This window comes from Nycticebus coucang, chromosome 20 (genome assembly GCF_027406575.1).
Source record: "Nycticebus coucang isolate mNycCou1 chromosome 20, mNycCou1.pri, whole genome shotgun sequence".
Taxonomy (NCBI): Eukaryota; Metazoa; Chordata; class Mammalia; order Primates; family Lorisidae; genus Nycticebus; species Nycticebus coucang.
This window is the reverse complement of record NC_069799.1, coordinates 42,073,756-42,098,707: the sequence shown is the minus strand read 5'-3', so window position 1 is coordinate 42,098,707 and position 24,952 is coordinate 42,073,756.

Sequence of the window (24,952 nt, the reverse complement as noted above, 5' to 3'; positions counted from 1 at the left end):
TGTTCCCATAAAACGATTGCACTCCATAGCTGGGCCAAAATATCCTACATGTAAAATCCAATAATGGGGGCGGCACCTGTGGCTCAAGGAGTAGGGTGCCGGTCCCATATGCAGGAGCTGGCGGGTTCAAACCCAGCCCCGGCCAAAAAAACAAAAAAAATAAATAAATAAAATCCAATGATGTCAGACACAGGAGAAAAGACTGAATTAATGATTGTCATGTAGGTCTCCCCACATCTATTTTTCTTAAGCCCTCAATGCTCACTCATCATGTGACCATTAGAATACACGGACAGAGGACAAAATGAATGAACACATAGCAAATAGTCAAAGGAAAGCTCAGTAACAGCTGAGCCTGCTGGTCAACAGCTTCTTTCTTTTCCCATGTAAATGTATGTTCGTGGTTGTGATTTTATATCAAAAACATGTAATATCTTCCTATTGTCTCAGCTTTCAGAAGAGAAGGAACTATCTCCATACACTCTCCTGACTGCTTAAAAATAACCGCTGACCTTAATAGCCAAAAAATACCACATGCATACTCTTAAAGGAGCTCAGGAAATTTCACCCCAAAATATGACTCCTTGGTATAAAGAGTATTTGGAATTAAAGACCCTTAGAGGTCAATAGATCTTGGAAGGGGGTGTTCCTTCTTTCTGCTTAAAAAAAAAAAAAAAAAGACCCATCAAAAGAATTATCAATTTCTATTGCCTTCCCCGTTATGTCAATATATTACAAGAAAAAAGATCAAGAATAGAACCAGACCTGGCCCAAACCATTTTAAATATACTATTTGTCTCTCAGGTTAATTCTTTTTGCAAAGAGAATCATTTATAAGTCAATCTGTCCCCCCTCCCCCACTCCATTCATCTTCCCTCCTGGCCATTTATTGCCCCTCGACAGAATTACTTACACTCCTCATCTCCTGCTCCCTCCTAAAATGAGGATATGTAAACTTCTGGACCTCCCTGGGATGCTGGATCATCACTCTGTGGTTCTCCCATTTACACAGTAAATAAATCTCTTTCTGTTATTAATCTGCCTTAATTGTGAGTTGATCTTTCAGTGAAACTTCTGGGGTGAAGGGGAAGTTTCCCCTCACCCACACACCTCTAAACGCTTGTCAGGGACTGTAACTTTTAACTCACTGCTTCTCAGTAGCAAGCACAGGTCAGTTGAGAAAAATAAGACTGAAGAATCTGTAACGTATCCCTTGCTCAACAATCTAAAGCAGGAGTAAGCTTTATCTGTAAAGACCGGATAGCAAATATAGTAGAACCTTTGTAAGTTGACCACCCAAGGGACTGGTCAGCACACAGGGGTGGTCAACATAAGGAATGAGGCCTACATACTGATACATACATGAGGTGTATGTCTGGTCTGTGAAACTTAGGTCAACTTAAGGAAGTGGTCAATGAAGGGAGGAGATCAACTATAAAGGTTCTATTGTATTTTAAAATTTGTTCAACTCAGTTTCTGTAGCATAAACAGAAGGATTAGCTCCCTTTTAAAAAAAATGTGCATGATGTGTACCAATAATACTTTATCTACAGACACTGAGATTTGAATTTTTTATAATTTTCTCATCAAGGAATATTGTTTTCCCAAACACTTATTTTAAAAAATCACATTTGATCCACAAGCCATAGTTTACCAACTCCTGCCCTAAAGTCTAGATGCTTTAAAATGCGTCTCCGGTGTCTTAGTTCCTTTTCTGTTGTTTATAGCAGTATGCCAGAAACTGGGTAATTTATAATAAAAAGGGAATTTTTTCTTATGGTTATGAAGGCTGAGAAGTTCAAGGTAGAGGGGCTGCATCTAGTGGGAGCCTTCTTGCTGCAGGAATTCTCTGCAGAGTCCTGAGGCAGTTTAGGGCATAACAAGGTGAAGGGGGCTGAGATTGCTAGCTCTCGGGTCTCTCTTCCTCTTTTCAAGCCAGCAGTTCCATTCCCATGATAAATTGTTAATCCATACATGAGAAGAGGGACCTCATGACCCAATAGCCTCTTAGAGGCCCCACCTCTCAATACTGCCACACTGGGGATTAAATTGCAACACGGGTTTTGGAGGGGACAAATATTCAAACCATAGCACTTGGCCATTGGAGCATGGAGTACCTGAACGTCCTCATTTCGACCCTTCTCTAGGTTACATTTACTGAATTGCTTTTGCCACAGTACCTTCAAGTGACACAAAGGGAAAAGTACGAAAGAGGAAATGAGCCCCATGACTGGGTTTACCGTGAAGAGGCCACTGCAGCCCCAAAATCGTATTGTGATTTCTCTCAGGTCTCCATCACAAGAATGGTTGTACTCCTGGGCAAATAGCTCTTTGAAAAGATTCATAACACTGATCACTTTCTCTGTTTTCCTTATCTGCTAGAAAGCTCCCAGGCCAATTTGCTCAGGTCTAACAAGCACATTGGACGGCATGGAACACATGTTGCCTAAATAGAACCAACATTTACCTTATTTTTCTAACCTAATCTTTTTCCTTTATAATGCACTCCTCACTTTTGAAGTTTCACTGTGTTGCCTATATTCTGGCAATCAGCTCAATAAGGCAGCATACAAATAAAATATTGCAAGTAAAATATGTACATAAAGCTTGTGTTTCTGTGCTTAAGATTGTTGGTGATAGCCATAACAAAAGATGGAGACTTTACAACTTTTGTATTAGCCTGGATAGAGTCGACACACATTCTTCTTAGTTAAGTATCAGAAGAATGGAGATGCGAGTATCCAATATACTCAATACTAATATGAAGCCCGTAGATGATCTAGTACACACACACATAAAAGAAAAACTCAAATCAATTCAAGGTGTGGGCAGGGGAATGAGGGATGGGGAGAGGCGAGGAGGGAGGGAGATGGGTTTGCTCCCACTTAATGAATGGCACAGTGTTAGGGTGTATCACACCTCTTACAAGCGGGACACAATTGTAAGAGGAACTCTACCTAAAAAATGCAAACACTGTAATCTAATTCTTTGTACCCTCAAATTAACCTGCAACAATTTTTTTTTTAAAGGAAACAAAAAAAGATTGTAGGTAATTTGCTAATCAAAAGTGATGGTCTGTGATAATATTCCCCAAAAGAATATCATGACCTCCTGGTATGTAACCAGTAAGATCAGTGGCTTTCTGAGTCATTGTGACTAAAGAATTCTCTCCTTGAAGGAAATCTTAGGCAAATGAGATCCTTGGGGGAATTCTCTGAAACACTAAGGTTGGGCAATATCATCTAACAGCCCTGCTGAGGACAATTTGAAAAACACTTTTCTGGCAATAACATCATGTACTAGAGACTGTTTTTTCTTGTTTTTTTTCTTTTCTTTTTTTTTTTTTTTTTTGGTTTTTTGATTTTGTTTTTCTTTTGAGACAGAGTCTCACTTTGTGGCCCTCAGTAGTGTGTGGTGGTGTCCCAGCTCACAGCAACCTCAAACTCTTGGGCCCAAGCAATTCTCTTGCCTCCTAAGTAGCTGGGACTACAGGTGCTTGCCAAAATGGCCAGCTATTTTTTTGTTGTTGTTGTATTTGCCATTGCTGTGTAACAGGCCCAGGCCAGGTTCAAACCCACCAGCCCTGGGAGTATGTGGCCGGTGCCCTAACCACTGAGCTAAGGGCACCAAGCCAAGTACTAGAGACTTTGGAGAGGATGGGCTAGGAGGAGAGCCATCTGGGAAAACCTGTCAGGTTGGTGGTCTAAAGGCAGATGTACATGATGGTGAACACGGCCTCCAGGGCTGGACTGTCTGGGCTCTGCTGGTTACTATCCATGTAACCTTGGGTAAGTCACTTAAGCTTCCTACAGATCCCTTCTTCTCTCTACCCGCTGTCATAAAAGGAGGATGCTGATCGGCAATGGTTTCTCATGTCGGAGCCAAGGTTCCCTCCCCTTGGCCCTCTGAAAACTTGCTGAAAAATCACCAACAAAATGCAGATGAATTTGAGTGGAGGCAAGTAAATTTATGCACAAGGGCCTTCAGAATGAAGATCCAGAGATACAAGGGAAAGTGTCCATTTTTACACTTGGGTTTAGCAAATTATCAACAGCAGTGTAAAAATACAATTGGACACGAAAGGGTAAGATCAAATGCTAATAGAAGGGGGACACACAGCAAAGCCTGTCTGTCCAGACTCTTCTTGGCCTTTCTGAGCACCTTCCTCCCTTTTGGGTGTGGGGTAAGGTCTTCTCCGGAATGGGGGGTGTTGTGACCTACAGACAAACAAGGTAAGTCAAGTAATGTCTTTATGGCTGGTTTTTACACATAATATTTTTGGGTTTCATGACTAGCTCTCAAGAAAAGAGGTTCTGAGATCTATGATCTGCCTTGGGGAAAAGGGATTCTAGCTTGTATGGCTAGCCTTGAGAGGCAGAATAGGAGGTCAGAAGAGTAAAACCTTTGCTTCTGAGGTCACTGCTGAGGCCTTCATTTGAGGGTGTTTTCTTCTGAGCCCCAACAGTTGGGAAGGTTTGAGGGTCACAATTAAGTGCTTAGACCAATCCCCAGATCACAGTGAAACTCTTTCCCTTATTTCCGTCCACCTCTTCCCTAGCATTCCCTCCTACTTTCCCTTCTTTCCTCACTTTCCCTATTACCTTTTTTTATTCCTTTGTTTTTGTATTTTCCCTCTTTCATACCAAAACTCAGTGTCAAGGTGGAAACAGGGAAACTGCATCCTTATGCCTGAAGGTGTCAGGATTAAGTTGAGAAGATTACTATGAGGAGGGTCGGGAGAGGGGAAAACTTTTGTCACCCTGAAGCCATGGTGGACATCCCACAAGACAGAGGGCAATGTGCACATTGATCTTCACTTGAAGTTCCTTTCACCTCCACAGTGGATGGAGTTCAACTCTGATGATACGCCTGGAGGCCAAGAACTATTTCCTGTTGTCCAGCTTGGGTCCAGCTATGTCCTCTCTCCAATGATAAATCCAGCACCCATGATGCTGATGTTCTAAGAGGAGGTTCACATGCAACGTGTGACTACTGTTAGTCATGTAACTCCTCACGCAAAGACACATTAAAAGTACAATTGCCAAGACATGGACACAACCTAAATGCCCATCAACTCAGGAATGGATTAACAAATTGTAGTACATGCACACCATGGAATACTATCCAGCCATAAAAAAGATGGTGACTTCACATCTTACTTAATATCCTAGGTGAAGTTGAAACACATTCTTCCTAGTGAAGAATCACAAGAATGGAAAAGCAATTATCCAATGTACCCAATATTAATATGAAGCCAGCAGAGGATCTAATGCATGCCCATGTAGGAGAAAAACTCATTTCAATTCAAGTTGGGGGCTGGGGTACCAAGGGAGGGAAGGTGCTCTCACTAACGGGCACAGGGTGAAGGTGTTTAGCCCACCTGTGGTGTGTGGGATATAACCACAAGAGGGACTCTAACAAAATCAAATATTTTGACCTGGTTGTTTGTACTCTCACATTAACCTGAAATAAATTTACTTTTCAAAAAACAAATACATAAAAGTACATTTCAATCAGTGGCCAATCATTTCACACAGCTTCAGTCATATGTGGTGTATTAAGAAGCAAAATGTAGGGCGGCGCCTGTGGCTCAGTGAGTAGGGCGCCGGCCCCATATGCCGAGGGTGGCGGGTTCAAACCCAGCCCCGGCCAAACTGCAACAAAAAAATAGCCGGGCGTTGTGGTGGGCGCCTGTAGTCTCAGCTGCTCGGGAGGCTGAGGCAGGAGAATTGCATAAGTCCAAGAGTTAGAGGTTGCTGTGAGCTGTGTGAGGCCACGGCACTCTACCCGAGGGCGGTACAGTGAGACTCTGTCTCTACAAAAAAAAAAAAAGGAGAAGCAAAATGTAATATTTACTTGATAGAGGCATATTTATCATATGCATACTTTAGTACCTGCATTTTGGGGGTTTTTTTGTTTGTTTGTTTGTTTTAAAGTCACCATCTTTTTTTATTGCCGAATAGTATTCCATGGTATACATATACCACAGTTTGTTAATCCATTTCTTTTTTATTAAATCATAGCTGTGTACATTGATATAATCATGAAGCATCATTCACTAGCTTCACAGACCGTTTACCAAGTTTCACATATACCCTTGTAGGATGCACCGCTGGTGTAATCCCACCAATCCCCTTCCCTCTACCCACCTACCCCCTCTCTCCCCTCCTTTTCCCCCTTCCCCCTATTCTTAGGTTGTAAGTGGGTTATAGCTTTCATGTGAAAACCCTAAATTATTTTCATAGTAGGGCTGAGTACATTGGGTACTTTTTCTTCCATTCTTGAGATACTTTACTAAGAAGAATATGTTCCAGCTCCATCCATGTAAACATGAAAGAGGCAGAGTCTCCATCTTTCTTTAAGGCTGCATAGTATTCCATGGTGTACATATACCACAATTTATTAATTCATTCGTGGATCGATGGGCACTTGGGCTTCTTCCATGACTTAGCAATTATGAATTGGGCTGCAATAAACATTCTGGTACAAATATCTTTGTTATGATGTGATTTTTGGTCTTCTGGGTATATGCCAAGTAGAGGGATTACAGGATTGAATGGCAGATCTATTTTTAGATCTCTAAGTGTTCTCCGTATCTCTTTCCAAAAGGAATGTATTAATAGTACCTGAATTTTTGGATGATGATATGATATTGCCCCCAGAGAAATGAAAATTTGTTCTTGGGGGGGTTTCAAAAAGAAAAAATAAAATCTAGGTTATCACAATGGTTTGTTGCAAGGTAGAGGGCTTTAGTCCATTCACAGATTTACAGTATATCTGTGGTATTAAAATTTCATGGAGAAAGGGAGTAATTAGATGGGGAAAAGAAAAGTCTTAAAAGGCTCCAACAGGGATGAAAGGGTAATAATGAAAAGAAGTCTAAAGCATAATGTTTTAGAGAATCAAGTTGATGAAAATATGGTGGCAGAAGAAACTCAGAACACAGAAATAAAAGATGTTACGGCCTAGCCATTAAAATAGTTTTGATGCTGTTGAAGATTCTGAGGGGGCCTCAGGGCCACTGGGAGACGTCATCCTTGGCAAAAGTTTTTAAGATTTCCTGTAGGATGGGGCTACATTAAATCAGTGTGTGATAAAATATACTATATCGTCCTTTTAGATCACGGCCTGGTTCTACAAAGACTTAACACTGAAAACTGCCAAATCATTCTTTAGAAGAGAAAAATCTATTCTGTACTCTTGAACTAGAAATTATGCCCCAAGAATACTAAGTCATTAACAATAGCTACAATAAAATTGATTGAGATGCCCAAAGTCATCTAATCTCACACTCTGTCTGGCCTATTCAAGCACACACACCACACAAAAGAATGTGTAGCAGCCTTTTTGTTCCTGCTATCTGTAAATAGGGAGGGAGCTCTGAAAGATGGTGATCACGTTCTGCCATAAACACTTGGATTTTCACAAAATGAAGACTGTGTTCTGGAGAGGAGATCAGCTGAAATTTTCATTTATTAAAACAGGGTAAAAACCGGGAGTTTAAAAGAGTCATATTAATATTCTGTTCAAATCATCCCTTGATTTCTATTTCTAAGGATACCATAAGACAGCTTGATTTTTATTATAGTGAAAAAAAATAATAAAATGACTCCTTTCCATTAATCAAAAAGAACCATAAAAATAGGTTTCACTAAAAGCTAACACTGACAAGTCCAAATGGGAAGTTTGATTTTGTGAAAAGATAAGGAATCTCTTCAGAAATATTGTAATCGATTCTGAAAAATTTAACTTTTTTTTCTTCCATAGCTTTTCAGCTTTTGTGATCTTCAATTCCAAAATGTTTCTTGGAGCAATTTTATTCTATCTCATGGAAGAAAATGAGCTATTTAGCTCCCCACTTAATGGCAAACTCCATTTCAGCGTACACATTAAGCCCAGACTCCAGCAGGCTGTGATCAATACATTTGGTTGTGAACCAGAAGCCCTTCCTGTAGTCAAAGATCACTGGAGATAACGGACTGAGAGCTGTCACTGATGAATGCTTTCTGAGCAATGCCCTGACAAGCAGGGCCCCCGACAAGAGAGGAGGGAAGCGTGTGAAGTTCTTGAGGAAATGCTGACCAGCTTGGACCAGGAATCACATCCAAAAGTCAACGGACCCAGGACCTGGCGTAGCACATGTAAAGTATGGATTCTGACTCTGTATTCTATGTCGAAAGCGTTCTATGAACCATAAGGATACTCTTGACCTCAGGCTGAAGAACCTGCCTTAAAGGCACAGTTCACAGAAAAATTAACCAAGTGGGTTGCTGTGCCCACAACTGTGTAGCCACACTCTACAACTTGCTTTGACTGGCAGCTATGATTGGAATAATCACTTTAACTATACCTTCCCTCGTATTTGAACATAGCCTAAGAGACCCTACAGATTAAACAGCTAGAAGGACAAGGGGCCATAGAGAATCAGTGATGACCAAGTCCATATCATGGACAGCCTCCAACGTGACCATTCTGCTGGTTAAGACTCAGAACTATTTCACTAGAGAGGCATAGTTCCTCTTCTCGAGCGGTAAACATTGCCCAGTTGTGCTGCAGAACTTGGAAGCTCATTAAAAGTTTCAAGAATAGTGGTAGTCATTCAACCAAATGCAATGTGACCCACACAGGCTCATATTCCAGGCCCACAGAATAGGAGGAGTTTCAGGGCCTGGATGTTACACCTTTATATATCTTCTGAAGTGAAACCACAAATAGTTTTTAAAAAAATCTGCTTGTGGGGTGGCGCCCGTGGCTCAAGGAGTAGGGCGCCGGTCCCATATGCCGGGGATGGCAGGTTCAAACCCATCCCCGGCCAAAAAAACACACACACACACACAAAAAAAAAAAAAAAATCTGCTTATATGTGCTTCCTAAAGAGGATTGGAAGAGATAAGTCAAACACCCAAAACCTTTGAATAAATGCCTGGCTGTCATCAGGAAAATAATAATAATAATAATTAAGGGGGAAGCATTTTTCTAGAAAGTACTGACATGTGAGTTCCAAAGTTCCCATTTGGATAAACTTGCACTTCGAGCCTAGGAGACGAAATAATTATTCACTCTCTGGTGCCTCTGCCCATCAGTTGTTAATATAAGGACAAAGAATTCATATTTTTCTCTCAGCAATTTCATGCAGAAGAAAGAAATTACTGTTGAAACCCATGAGACAGTGTCCTGAACACAGGAGGCAACTGATAAAAGCTAGTTTCCTTCCTAACATTTGATAGATCTACTTGCTTTTCTTTATTTTTTAAGGTCAGACACAAGCATAGCTATAGAAAAGAGACAACCAGTAATAAACTACGCCTTGGCTGTCTCCCAGAAGACCTGTATTTATTCCAACACAGTGGCCCAAACATTGCCCCTCCGGTTTTGAGGTGAATTTTGATGAGACATTACCCATTTGTTGCTATTCCAGATAATTCATTTGAGAGGCCATTTCGCAGAGTTTTCCTTTTCCTTCCTTCTTTCTTTTTGGTTTTGTTTTTAAATAACGACAGCTGTGCTCTGAATCAGCCTCTTTTTTTTTTTTTTTCTTTTAAAGTGGCTGGAATCTGGAAGGTTTAAAAGATGCCTCTTCAAACCACTGATCAAAGATTCTTTTCCCTGAGAACTGGTTCACTCCCTCACTGTACATTAATCAAATCCTCCCCTCTTTTTCTCAAGCGCCAAAAGTGTTTTCTTTACCTCGCTCGAGCTGCACGTCTGATTCCACATTAGGGAAGTTGATGAAGTGGCTCAGTTGAGAGAGAGATGTAGAGGGGTTTTCATCTCATAGGCCACAGCGTCCATCTTCCTCATTTACTGAACTGGGAGGCCGCATCTCACCTGACCCGCATGAGTCCCCTTCACTGCGGACTTGAAGCTAACACCTGAGTGTTAGCAGTGACCAATCCTCTTGCATGTTGTGAAGCAGTGACCTGTGGGGGTCAGCCTGGGGGAGGAGGAGGAGAATGACCCTTGCACACACATCCAGGATTTTATTCCAAGGGACACCTCTCCACTTTCCCCGCTGTCAGCCTCTCCACCATTTGTCTTCATTGCACCATTTTGTTACCAGAATTTCTTTCTTCAGTAGGTCCTTGGTCAGAGATTTGAAGAATGAACCCACGACCTCAGATCAGTGGGAAGATAGGATTTATTAGCCAGAAAGGCAAAAAGAAGCACCAAAGCTTCTGGCAGAAGGAAAGACCCAGGTCAGAAAATCTCCCCATGGGACCTTTGTCTAAGGGTATATCCAGTCTAACAAATGAATGGATACAGTCCCTTCTGCCTGGAGCAAGGAGAATGAGCCATTGCCTTCATAAAATTGCCCAGGCCTAGGAAACTTACCTGAAATTGTCCAGGCGGGTCCCTGTTCAGCCCCAAGTGGGGGAACCCTGTATCACTGTCACTCTCAGCCTCAGAAGCTGTGTGTGTGCCATGGAGGGCAACCTCACACTGGTAAGCACTGTACTCTGAAACAAGGGGAAAGAAGAGGTGGCTCCGGCTGCAGCAAGGGCTGTGCTGTGGTCTCCCTCAACTTCTTAAGGACCTGCGGGCTTCAGCCACACTCTCCCCTTTCCACAGCACTTGGTTCTCCAGCCTCACCTCCCGGCGCCCCACTCCAACACCCTCCAGGATGGTGACGCAGAAGGGTGTCGTGTCCTTCTGGGCAGCTCGCCCAAGCCGGATGCCACCTGCCCTGTATCGATTTTATCTTTTGCAATTAATTTTTATTGGTCATTTATGATTCTCTTCAGTTTGAACTCTAATTCGGAATCATCTATGTCACAGAGAATCTACTTGTGTCCGAGTAGGATTGGATAACCATGCTTTCACCGCCCAGAGCAAATGCATGCCTTGTGACTACCCAACTTTAGGCTTCCTGATCAAATTAGGGGCCTGCTCTTCTGCCCCTTCTGGCTTAGCCATTCTCATGCAGAGACCAGCCATTCCGACTCACAATGAGTAAGTCGATAAATAGCTAGTATTTGCAAAACCAAAACATCCCACCCTCCCTTTAAGAAATGAGGAGAGCTGGGCTTAGAAATCTGTTGCCTAGTAACATGGTACTAACTTTGCTTTCCATTTTCCAAATCAGTTGATAGCCTCCTGTTGGCTTGTCAGGATTCCAGTGTAAAACTTCTTTTCTCCTTTTTAAGTTAGGAATGATTTTTTGTGGTTTTCTTTTTTCTTTTGTTTTATTTCTTACTTTTCAGAGCACTGACTTTAATCATCATCATTTTTTTTTCCTGAATTTCACAGTAATCGGTTAGCCCAAATTTGTTTTCCTTCCCTTGATAAAAACTGCTTTTATCTTGACAGCTAAGTACTATATCTAAGAACAATTTGCATATTTCTCATAAAAGGACACAAGCCTCCAATGGAAGTTAAATTGACTTTAATTAATAATAATAACACCAGGCAATTAAACAGCGCTCTGTCTTTTGCAACACCCTTTCATGTTCACTCGTTTATTTAATTAAAATTTTAGTTGCTTATCCAAGCTTCTTTGGTTTATGACACCACACTCCAACTTTTTTTTTTTTTTTAACTATGGTAAAAAGATTTGTGGTGCTGTCTCTTGTGGGTTTTGTTTTAAATTAGAAGACTGTATCCAGTGACTGGGCTTTCACATGGTAATTTGGCATTTCAACTCCTAAATCTGGTCAGAAATCTAGAAAAAAAAAAACTCAAAATAAAATCTTGCATCTGCTGTTTTTTTCTTTCCTTTGACACCGAGTAGCACGGTGTAGGTGATGAGCCTTGGTCAGCAGATCATTAGACAATGCAGAACCCTGTTTCCATCTCTTCCAGCAGAGCCAGCCCCTCTGGGTCCTTGACAGTGTCACAGAGATGCGAGACAAGATGTGCATCTGAGAAGGCTCCTGAGCTCACTTATCTTGATGTCTTTTTCTTGCTATTCAAGGCCTTTGAACACTTCCCCACGCAGAAGGCAAAGAGACTCTGACGAAACATCTCCTTCTATTTCGTAGCAGGATAGCTTTAAATGTGGCTATATAAACCGCATCCATTACCTTGAAAATTGGTTCCTGAGTCTTAGTTTCAACTCACTTCTTACTGGCTTCCATGCTGACTCCCCAGTCATGGACTAGTGTAAGGCGTCACAGACTACACATGTCTGCTGATTTCCATTCTTTACAAGTCCTTCCTAGAAAGCTAGGCCCAGGTTAGACAAAATCAATCACCAAGTTTATTAAAATCATCCGCATCTTGCCTCTGCAGGAAAAAACACTCTACAGGGTCTCGGTCCTTGCTTTTAGAGGTTGGAAACCAAGCTTCAGCATAACTCATCCTAAAAACCATCCAGATAGTCAATGTAAAGATGTGAATACATTAAGTTAGATGAGGGAATTTCCACTTCAAAGGTCTGTGTTTAGACATCAACAAAATGTAAGAGAAACAAATGTGTCCTAAAATATCTAAATCCTTTGGCAGCTGTATTATTTGGTTTGTGTTTAAGGATATGTGAATATGTATATCATAGGGCCGCAAATATGTAATGTAAAGGAGAGCAGGAATAGATGTAAATATTCATTCCGGCTTTCCGTAGCGCTTCCACTGACCAATTAAACCTTAGAAGACAGCACGTTTCTTTTTTTTTTTTCTTTTTTTTTTTTTTATTCTTTCACACCAGAAAAAGGATTTCCCGAGAGTCTTTCCCATTCTCCCCTGTCATTCTCTCCACGGAGGGTGGCTAGCCCATCCCTCACCTTCCAGGGGTTCATCTCTTCAGAAAGCACAGGGGGAAAAAAAGACCAGGCTTGCTTACGGGACAGGAGCGTGTGACCTGAGTGAACATCGTCTGGCCAAGACCGCCTATGTAAGTGTGGGGGTCCAACCCAAAATGCAAATAACAGGCCCCTATTTCAAAAATTCTCATGAATGTCCAGGTGGCAAGAGAACGTTAAACCGAACTCTTTTTTTTTTTTTGCAGTTTTTGGCCGAGGCTGGGTTCGAACCTGCCCCCTCCAGCAGATGGGGCCGGAGCCCTCCTCCTTTGAGCCAAGAGTGTGGGTTAGGTGCTGCCCTAACCCACACTCTTGTAGGCTCAGGGCCCTGGGGGGACTGCACCTGTGGCAGAGGGAACCCTTGTGTAAGGGGCTGGAACCTCCAGCACACACACACCAGCCACGGAGAGTCTTCCATTGGAACAGGAAAGAGAAAAGTGACATTGGTAGTCTCCCTCGGCTTTCACATCTTCTCCTTTTTGTTAGTAGAAAAAGTAGTGTGGAGGGAGGGAGGAGAGAAAAAGAGCATTGCTCAATGTCAAGTGTTATACAGACAGTTGTATTTAATACCCATCATTGCACCAAACCCTGGGAAGAACATTCTGAGGAAGACGTGTCACTTTAACAGGTGAAAGAAACTCAAAGAACGTTAGCAACATATCCCAATTTTACAATTTGTAAATGGTAGAAACTGTATTTGAATCCTGGTCAGTGCTTGCCCCCATTATTGTTTTCTGTACTGGAAAGCCTTTTTAAAAAAATTTGTATTGATACAAATATTTGCACGTATTTCTGGAGTATGTATGATATTTGGTTATATACGTAGAACGTGTAATGATTAAATCAAGTTAGTGGGGTGACTGACAATGTGAATACTTATCATTCCTGTGCATCAGGTAACTTTCATGTCCGGTCTTCCAGCTAGTTTGGAATATACAATACACAGTTGTTAACTACAATCACTCCGCTCTTCCATCAAACATCAGAACTTAGTCCCTCCACCTAATTGTGTATTTGTAATCATTAAGAGAGAGACCTCCCTTTCTCCCTTCTATCACTCACACACCCTTCCTACTCTCTGGTATCCATGATTCCCCTCTCTACCTCCACCGGCTCAACTTTTTTAGCTCTTACTTATGAATGAGAACATGGAATATTTGTCTTTCTGTGCCAGAGGAAAGCCTATTCTTTTTTTTTTTTTTTTGGCTGGGGCTGGGTTTGAACCCGCCACCTCCAGCCAGTGCCCTACTCCTTTGAGCCACATTAGCCCTGGAACAAGCATATCTGATATAGAGAAAGAGGAAAACTAATGAGGTAATAAGTATGCTTCCTTAAATAGCATAACCATGCTTCCCTAACCCACACCTACCCACACCCACGCCCTCTGAAACACCATGCCCTCCCCTGGTGCTCACCGCACATGGTCCAGGCAAACCTCCCTGGGTCTTACCCAAACCTTCTTTCCATCAGAAATGACCCCATCTTCCATTTCACTCATGTAAGGGAGTGCTGTCTACTGAACTAACTGATCAGAGTCAATACTTTACTTGACCCCCCAAACTGAATAATGTGTGAATTTGAAGGCCTTAGAGTGAGATCAGTGGGGTGACCTTGATTTTTCATCTGATAACAAGGGATGCTTTCTGGAACCCCTCCTACCGTACCTTCTGTCACTTTAACCCTCTTGTGTCAACAGCATTTTTATCCATATAAAACAAAATGAATGATTTAGCCGTGATTATCAGATTTATATGTTAGATAACAGGTTGTAGGAAATAACCTCACATACCACAGAGCTTTTCCAGCCAGCAGCAATAAAACACTTTACTTCTGATCTGTAATATCCGGTATCTTATTGGCACTAGTCCTGCAGTGAACAAAATTGTCACTTCTGCCAAATTTCGTGGTCGGTGATTCTGTGATATGGAGAAACATCCAGAATGGATTAAAATGAAATCATCATCGTCTTTACACTGACAACCTGTGACAGACTTGGACCATCTCTCCCAAAAGTCCATTCAGAACTGGAACTACTTCTCTATGGAGTCCATTAATACTCAGGGAACATTCCTATAAAAGCTACTCAGGATCCTCATTACCTTAATATTGTCTTTACTGGATGCAATATACTCTTATCTCAGGGTTCCCTGAGATTTACATTAGACAAAAAAAGAAACTATACAGTAGAACCTCCATAGTTGGCCACATCTCTCCACTGCCCACCTCCTTAATTGACTTAATTATCACAGACTGCACGTGCGCAGGACTGGTTCCTTATGTTCCTCCATATGTTGACCAGTTTGTTACAGTCCCTTGGGTGTCAATGGTATTGTACTTGGAACTTTGTATATGCACAAGGTTCAGACAATTTGAAAAGAATAAGCCATTTATATTTGGCTTTGGAATATGCTTTTGAAAATATGCGTGCTTGTGTCTGTGTTCTGGGAAATGGCCCTCTCACCATGATAGTCTTACCCAGAAGAATCCAGAAAAGTTTCCTGAGCTTGTTCTTTCTTCTCATTCTGTGCAACCTTGGCCATTACTTGCCTTCTTTGGAAACTCTTTCCTCGAATTCCTGAACTATAATTAACCTTTTCCCCACCTAATCTCTTTCTCCTTTGCAAATCCTGTTCCTGTCCCATATGCTCCAAAGGCTGATCACAGCCTTTTCAGAATTCCTTCTTGTCTTTCTACATAATCCATTTCTCCCAGCTCGTTGTCACAAACTTCACTCATCACACTGGCTCCAAATCTTTATGGATCTCCAACTCTGGTCTCTCTACCAACTTGAAATCTTTCTTTTCCAATAATCTCAGTAGTCTTTTTTCACCACAAGTTCAAGAAATCTCAAATGAAACCCTGAAGGTGAAACACTAAGAAGGAATATCCCCGTTACGGCAAATGTCTAACCTTGGGCTACATGTTTCCTGGGCCAGGTGCAGTAGAATGGATCTAAAACCAGAAGCGAAGTTTAATGTACAACATGCTACTTTTTTCCCAAACCAGTTTCTCCTTTGATAGTTTGCTGATCACTCAGACTCAAAATCTTTTTCCTTTTGTTGACAGAAAAGAAGCCATACTCAGTAAAATAATTTAAGGTGGTTTATTCTGAGCCAGATTTGAGGATCATGACCTGAAGCCACACCCAGGAAGCCTTGAGCACATGGTTTGGTTTTCTGCATTTGAGGGAAACTGGGATTACAGATGAGGTCACAAATCAATATGTAGAAAATATACATTGGTTTGGCCCCAAAAGGTGGGATGTCTGGAAGGAGGCGGGTATATTATCGGTTACAGGTGGGTTTAAAGATTCTCTAGCTGACAATTGGCTAAAAGAGTTAGGCTCTGTCTAAAAGACCAGGCATCAGTGAAAATAAATGCTTAAGATAAAGGGTCTATTAATAGAGACAAAGTATAGGACAGACTTGAGTGGTTTGTTATATATACCGAGGACCTGCAGGAAGGCCTCAGTTAGCCTTAGGCCTATTAGTGAGTCACAAAGGACATCCCTATGAAGAGGGCACACGATGAGGCCTATCTGATCTCCTTTCTCATGGCCAGCAACCAATTTTAGGGATCTCCTTGCCCAAGAAGGGATGCAGTCATTCAGTCACTGGGAGGAGGGGGCTTAAAATTTCATATCAGTTCACACTTTTTTTTCTAGTTAGTCACCAAGTCCTACTGATTTTCATCCCCAGCTATGTCTGCTCCAGCAGCAAAATTAATCTGATGCACCTGATGCCTTTGAGCTGAATCCGGGATGAATCTGGAGCCAGAACTCCCTTAGCAATTTTTTTGTAAGCAGCAGGTACAAACTAGCAGAGGGGAGAGCCTGGATAAAATAAGCAACACAAGAAAGGAGTAAGTATGGGGACGGAAACATGGGAGAAGGTGGCTCACAGCCACTCCCCACTCTGTCTTCAGGCCAGACTGCAGGACTCTCCGCTGGCTCTGCCATCTGGACAGTCCCCCTCCCAGATCTGCAGAGAGCCTGCTTTGGTGAGCTCACTCCTGCAACTCCCCCCACACTCACAAAAATCCCTCAGGCTCCATCTTTTTCTCAAGGCCCCAAAGCTTCTTGCCTACCTAACCAGATCCACTTCCATTCTCCCAGGAGCAAAGGGATGAACATCCTTTTGCTATATGTGTACTCAGGGCCCTTGAATTAGATGCCTGCCTCACGTTCTATCTTGGTTCATTACAGCACTGGCCATGACATCTCCTCTTAGGACACTGCAGCTGCCTTTCAGTCTTTCTTGAAATCCTTGCCCATTGTGTACACTGAAGCCAGATTCATCTCCATAAAATATTTATTTGTTGGTGTTAATTTGCTACTCAGAAACACTCGACTTTCCTTTTTTCATTGAGTCAAGTCCAAAATCTTGAGTCGAAGGCTGTTCAAAATACCTTCCACTGTTCTTCTCCAACAAGGCCTCTGTCCCATCAGAATTCTCTCATGGTTCCTGACCACTGGGATGTTTTAGGCACTCTGTAACTTGGCCACTTCCAGTCCTCCGTCCTGAAGCCCAGTCATCAAGATTCTATTCATTCTCAAAGCCTCAATGAAATACGCCCTTATTATATCTAGACTTCTCCCCCAGTTTCAACCAGTATTGGGCTCTTCCTCTTTGCTTATCTGCTAAGATTTTTTATCACGTATCTGATGGTGCCTCATGCCCAAAGTATTCTAAGTACCACATTTGTGTTGTAATTTTTGCACATAACTTTTCTACTAATTCACTTCCTGGAGCCTTGACTAATATAGGGTGTCCATTAAGTTCATATGCAACTTGAAACAGTGTGCCGTTTAAAACTGCACATGAACTTTATGGGCATCCTGTATTTCTTTGTGGGCATCACGATATGAAATATAGTGTCTCACACTCAGTGGCCATTTAAAGTTTTCATTGGCTACCTAAGTTAATGAATAAATAAATCATTCCTGGCAACAATTGTTGCCAATAGACTATCCTTTCTTAAACTGCTATAAATGTTGTTTTCTCAATATTCCCCGAAGGAGCAAGTGTTTTGGTTTCAAACTACTTTTATATATAAAGAAATAGAGTGTTGAGATGTGAACCAAGCTATCATTAATATTATTTTCTATCAATGGTAAGTGCACACTTTTTTGATTTTCTTAAGTATTGTACTTAGGTAGGGTGGGTAATACCAAACTTGAAACAAGATTTACTAGCTCAGCACCCATAGCTCAGTGGTTAGGGCGCTGGCCACATACACCAAGGCTGGCGGGTTTAAACCCAGCCCGGACCTGCTAAAAACATCAAAACAACAATGACAACTACAAAATAAAAAAAAAAATAGCCCGGCGTTGTGGCAGACGCCTGTAGTCCCAGCTACTTGGAAGGCTCAGGCAAGAGAATTGCTTAAGCCCAAGAGTTTGAGGTTGCTGTAAGCTGTGACGTCACAGCACCCTACCAAGAGTGACATAGTGAGACTGTCTCAATTTAAAAAAAAACAATGAAAAGAAAAGAAGATTTACCTTAAAGAAATTCATTTACCATTTCCAGAGTTACCAAAACAGTGTATGTACTAGATATAATTAATAAATTCCCCGCAACAAAATTATTAGATGACTACTGAGTTTTGTCAAAGTTTATGAAAAGAAGCCATACTCTGTAAAATAACTGAAAGAGCCAAATTCTGAGCCAAATTCAAGGACGATGACTCGGAGCGACACTTAAGAAGCCTCGCTGCGATGGGATTATGGTTTAGTTTTATACATTTCAGGGAAACAGGAAATACAGATCAAGTCATAAATCAATACAGGGAAGGTGTACATTGGTTTGACCCAAAAAGGTAGGACATCTCAAAACCAGGTTGACAGGTGAGTTTAAAGATTCTTTAGCTGACAGTTGGCAGAAAGAGTTAGGTTTTGACTAAAAGACCAGGAGTCAGAGAAAAGGAGATAAAGGTCTGTTAATCAGAGACCAACTACCAGACATATGCCCAGACTAAAGTGATTTGGTACATATATTGAAGACCTGCAAATATGTCTTACGTAGACTTAGACCTATTTTTTTTTTGTTTTTTGCAGTTTTTGGCCGGGGCTGGGCTCGAACCGACTACCCACGGCATATGGGGCCAGCGCCCTACTCCTTGAGCCACAGGTGCCACCCGACTTAGGCCTATTAATGAGTCACCAAGGATGTCTCTAAGAAGGGAGGGGACTTGATAAGGCATGTCTGATCTCCTTTCTCATGGCTAACAGATCAGTTTTAGGGTATCCCCTTGGCCAAGAGGGGGACCGTCAGTCAGCCCCAGGGAGGGAGCCTTAAGATTTGTATTTTAGTTCACAATTTTTAAATGTCAACTAAGTCTAAGATAACAGTTCACACAAAAGCACATAAAATATAAATCAACTCTAACATGTGGTCCTATAGAATTTACCACTCTCGAGAGATCTCTTTTTGCTCTTATATACTGATAAAAGGAGATAGTTGCTAGTTGCTAGTTGAGAAATTATTAGTATCCTGTTTCAAAACCAAGGAAGTTTAAGCCAAGGGTGGTGGCTCACATCTGTAATCTTATGACTTTGGGAAGCCAAGAGGTGGGTGGATTGCGTGAGCTCAGGAGATGGAGACCAGGCTGAGTAAGAGCCAGACGGTCTCTACTAAAAATAGAAAAACTAGCCAAGTGTCATGGCAGGTGCCTATAGTCACAGCTACTTAGGAGGCTGAGACAACTCTGAGGATCTCTTTGTTTTTTTTGTAGAGACAGAGTTTCACTTTATGGCCCTTGGTAGAGTGCCATGGCATCATACAGCTCACAGCAACCTCCAACTCCTGGGCTTAAGCGATTCTCTTGCCTCAGCCTCCCGAGTAGCTGGGACTACAGGCGCCCGCCACAACGCCCGACTATTTTTTGGTTGCAGTTCAGCCGGGGCCGGGTCTGAACCCACCACCCTCGGTATATGGGGCCAGCGCCTTACCATCTGAGCCACAGGCGCCGCCCTGAGGATCTCTTAAATCCAAGATTTTGGTTGCTGTGAGCAATGATACCCTGACACTCTATCCTGGGTGACAGAGTGAGACTGTCTCAAGAAAAAAAAAAGCATGATGGAAGTTTAGCCACTGCAATAATCAGTTCCAAAGGAGTTTTATTAGATGCTACTTGTACCATCTATCCGGCACTTAAGTTGGTTTGTCCAAAATACTCAAATGTTTCTATATATTTAAGATCTAAATGACATAGAAACCAATAATATTATTTAAGTTTTCAGAATAACAGTGCAGGTAATGCCACCCAGTGCCAATGCTGCCAAGCCTACACACTTCCAGGCTTTACAGTACAATGTTAGTTATAGTGTTGCTGGAATTCCTCTGTATGTGGAATCCTTGGTCGCAGGGTTGGAAGAATGAAACCACAGACCACACAGATAAGCAACAGAGTAGAGTTTATTGATGGAAAGATTGGTAAGCAAAAGAGAGGGAAGCAAAAGAAGATGAAAAAGAACCTCCAGCAGTGAAGGGGGGAAACCCAAGTGGGAAGCCGCCCTGAGTCTCTGATCTAGCGGTTTCAAATGATGCCCTTCCTATCCTGTAGGCAGAGAGTTTGGGGGAAGTATGCCACAATTGACCAGAGGTCTGTAGGCAGAAAATAATCCTAAAATTAAGGACAGGAATTCAGTCCCTGCTGTTTTTGCCTCTGACAAGGCATTAGGGTGTGTGCTCCCTATTCCAAAAGAAACTACCCAGAAAGCCAGCCTGTTTATGCCTAGAGATGGGGGGTTATGTGATGAGACTGATTTCTGAACTCACCCAGGCCTAGAAAATGGGAGACCCCTTTCCTGCCCTGAATGGGGGAAACCGTGTATCAATAGTAAAAACAATGACAACGACCAGGCACTGAATTGCATTTTAGGAATAAAAAGATGAACAAGAGACTACCCTAAAGCAACTCTTATTCTAGACTAAAAATTACACATGTAAATTAGCATTTAATATGAGGTAGGCAAATGCTGTGTGGGTGAAGGGAAACTTTCTTGTCACTCCCAAAGTTTCACTGAAAGATCAACTCACAGTAAGTAAGGCAGATTGATAAAAGTAAGAGGTTTATTTGCTCTGCAAATGGGGAGAATTACGGGGTGATTACCAATATCCTAGTGGGGTTTAGAAATTTATATACTCTCGGGTGGCGCCTGTGGCTCAGTGAGTAGGGCGCCAGCCCCGTATACCAAGAATGGTGGGTTCAAACCTGGTCCCAGCCAAACTGCAACAAAAAATGACCAGGCATTGTGGCGGGCACCTGTAGTCCCAGCTACTCAGGAGGCTGAGGCAGGAGACTCATCTAAGCCCAGCAGCTGGAGGTTGCTGTGAGCTGTGACACCACGGCATTCTACCAAGAGCAGGGTGATAAAGTGAGACTGTCAAGATAAAGAAAGAAAGAAAGAAAGAAAGAAAGAAAGAAAGAAAGAAAGAAAGAAAGAAAGAAAGAAAGAAAGAAAGAAAGAAAGAAAGAAAGAAAGAAAGAAAGAAAGAAAGAGAGAGAGAGAAAGAAAAATTTATATACTCTCATTTTAGAGGGGAGTGAGAGATGATGAGGAATATAAATAATTCTGTTTAGGGGCAATAAATGGTTACTGGGAGGGACAAGAGATACTTAGGAGAATGAATGGTTAGGGGAAACAGATTCACTTGTAGATAATTCCCTTTGAAAATTAAATTAATCTGAGAGACAAGCATCATATTTAACATGGGTCGGGCCAGGTCTGTTTGCTTTCTTCATCTTTTTTCCTGCAATATACTAAGGGGAAGGAAAGGCAATTGTTCTTTGTGATGGGTCCCTCTGGTTTTATGGAGATAGAAGGAAAGGCCCTTCTAAGGCCTTCCAAAGCCTGTTGATCTCTAAAGACCTTTCATTCAAAATGCTCTTTACACCAAGGAGTCATATCTTGGGATGAAATGTCTTCAGCTCTCTCCATCCTTCACGCGAGTCACACTCCCAGTGTGATGGAAAGACACAAAGGAGGCGACCCCCAGCTTTGCCTAGGAAGCAGGGAGACAGTAAGGAGAGGTTACTGTCGGAAGGAAGGTTAAAGGATGCTTCATCTAGAAGGGGGAGCACAGAGCTTGACCGTGGAAAATGAGTAGAACTTTTCCAGAGGAAAAGAGGTCTACTACATTTAGAGTGACATTTCTAAGACCTGGGAGAACAAGAGAATGCTTTAATATATACTATCTAAATCACCCCCAATTTTATCATGTTTAATATAATGTAGCATTGAATGAATTGCATTCTAATTATTCAGAATTCTAAAATACAGCAAGTAATGGTGTCAGGGTTGGCAGCTGTCTGTGCTCAGTTCTTGGTGGGCCATTGGCCAAAAAATGACTAGACATCCCCAAGTAAAGCGAGCACATAGAAAAGTTTATTAAGGGGCGGCGCCTGTGGCTCAGCGGGTAGGGCGCCGGTCCCATATGCTGGAGGTGGCGGGTTCAAACCCAGCCCCGGCCAAATTAAAAAAAAAAAAAAAAAGAAAAGTTTATTAAGTAAAGTGAGATACATTTGTCACAGACAACGAGCAGACCACCTATCATAACAGGTGGGCCCCACTTATGATCTGGGGTCCTGTTTTCTTTTACCTATGCTGGACCCTCCTTGTGGTTCAAATGTCACCAATGAACTGAAGCTTGAATACCTCTGCATCAGGTCCTTGATCTTGGGGTTCAAAGATTGAAACTATGGAGCATGCAAATAAGCAAAAGGACAGTGTTTATGGATAGATAAGGAAATAGGTAAGGAAAAGAGGGGGGAACAGAACCTCTAACTGTGGAGGGGGGGGACCCAAGTGGGAAGCCCCCATGGGCCTTCTGTCTAGGGGTTTATACACTTCTTTTTCTATTCTGGGGGGAGTGTTTGGCAATGCATGTTTAGAACATGTTACAATTGGTCAGGAGCATACAGGCAGAAAATAATCCTAAAATTAGCAAAGGAATACAGTCTTTGAAGTCCTTGTCCTAAGTGGGGCATTATGGTGTATGTTCCTACTCCAGGAGAAGCCACCCAGAAGAGATATAGTCAGGCTGCTTTTTTTCATGACATTGCTTGAACCCAGAGAATGCAGCCTGGAAAGGGCCTATTTGTGCCTATAGATGGGAGTCTGTGATGAGACTGATTTCTGAGCTTATCCAGCCCTAAAAAATGGGGGTCCCTCTCTGACCCTGAATTGGGGAACCTTGTATCAGAATCACTTTGACAAACAGTTGGGAATCACATGACCTAGTCTTACTGCAAATGCAGAACTCCCATGAGCCCCTCTGAAAGCCCAGTGCAGGGGAGCAGGGTGAACCTCAATGTACAATAATGACATGATAGCCTTAAGGTTGTTCTAAGCCACCTTCCAGGCTCTATTGTGCCTGAGCTGTTTGGCCCCGGAGCTAGAGAATCTTCTGTATTTGCAGTTGGTATGCCAAGTTCTTACTGGTTGATTGGTAAGGAATTCCCTCATGCCCCCCAGGTGTGACAGTTGCTTGGGGCACCCACCTTTGTTCCCAAGAGTTGCTAGAGGTCCTTACTGTCTACCTAACAGTAATATTTTCGGGGGGGGGGGAAGGGATTATTTTTTATTGTTTTATTTTTTTGAACCAGGTGGTTTTCTAGGAAGACATTGATTCACCAATTAAGTATATACCTCCTTTGACCTAGCAAGTCACCAGAATGACCTTTACTTAATCAAATCTAGAGCAATGCTAAGGTTGCTGGAAAGGAGGTGAACAGATGTTCTTATACCCAGAGAAAAGACATTGTGTGCAAGTTCACTTGAAAGATCTCTCCATAAAGATGTTAGGTGTCCACACTGACTTTACATGGAGAACTCTGGCTGTGTTGGACCCTGGAGAGAAGCAACTACTGAGGCATTCGTCACTCTGAATGCTTCTGCAAAGAACATACATACCTTGGCATAACCTCTCAGGAGAGAATTCTGGCAACATATATCTGAAAACTTTAGAAAGGTGATTCATTGCCTTTGGCCCAATAATCCAGCTTAGACTCAAATTGTGGCTTAAGAAGTCAACAGAAATCTTATTTATGAGGAAGTAGCTATTATAACAAAATAACATAAAAATAATTAGAAGCAACCCTACAGTCTGCCATTTAGGTTATGGCTGTGTAAATAATTAAAACATCCACAAAATAAAGTGTGATATAGTCATCTAAAGCAGTGCTTATGAAGAGCTTGTGAAGATGAGAGAAAGTGTTCCTTATGCTAAATTAAGGAAGAAGAAATACACAATTGTGTGTAGAGCATAATTTCAATTAGCCAGTGATGCCTCCTGCTGACTTTACTTTCTTTCCCTGTATATATCCGACCACTTGACAGTGACTTATATACATGCAGAATCTTGTCTGTGTATCAGTGATAATCCCTGGATGAATATTTTTATATGAGAAAAATAAGTTTTGTAAACAATACTTATACATAGCCCATTTGGATAAACTGAAAGAATAATCCATTAATGGAAGAGTCTGATTATTAGTTTTGTAACAGAGACAAAGGCCTGAAAAAGACCAAAAATGTTTTATGAGCTGTCTCTTTAAAACGTCTTCACCCTTTGGGGGAATTAAAACCTGAATTCCTGTCTAAGACCAGTAATCAGAGGAGCAGGGGAGTGTTTTTGCTTTTTGTGTGTATGTTGTTGTTGCTTTTTACCGCAAGCGATGGGTCAACACAATTGTCTGGGCAGTGGTCACAAGAATGTTTCCACAGGGAACAGGAGTTTCAACAGGAGTTTCTCTGGATGATCAGTTATAGTTAAGCAGCAATAGCCTGAAGTTGAACCCACTCCTCCCCCTTAAAAGCCCTGTATTTCTGCTTGCAGTTAGGACAATGGTACTTTAAGATGAGAGTCTGCCATTCTCCTCATTTGCTGGCAAATTAATAAACTTCTCTTTCTTTCTACTCAAACCACTTGTCTCCATTCTTTGGCCAAGGTACAAGGACCCAACTTTCAGTAACGGTTTCTCAGGTACATGGCAGAACGCAGAGAATGAAGCCAGAAAGCTCTTTACTTTCCCTCACCACCTCTAGGTCCGCCTGGAGAAGCCCCAAGGGTGTGGTGTGTGAACACCAATTCTCCACCTCATCCCCATAACTGCTTAGACCCCCTAAGCACCCTTCACCATTCTCCAGACTCCTCTTTCCCCTTGGGTTTTTCCTATCCCAATCAAACCTTGGGGAGAAACATTTAGAAGAACAA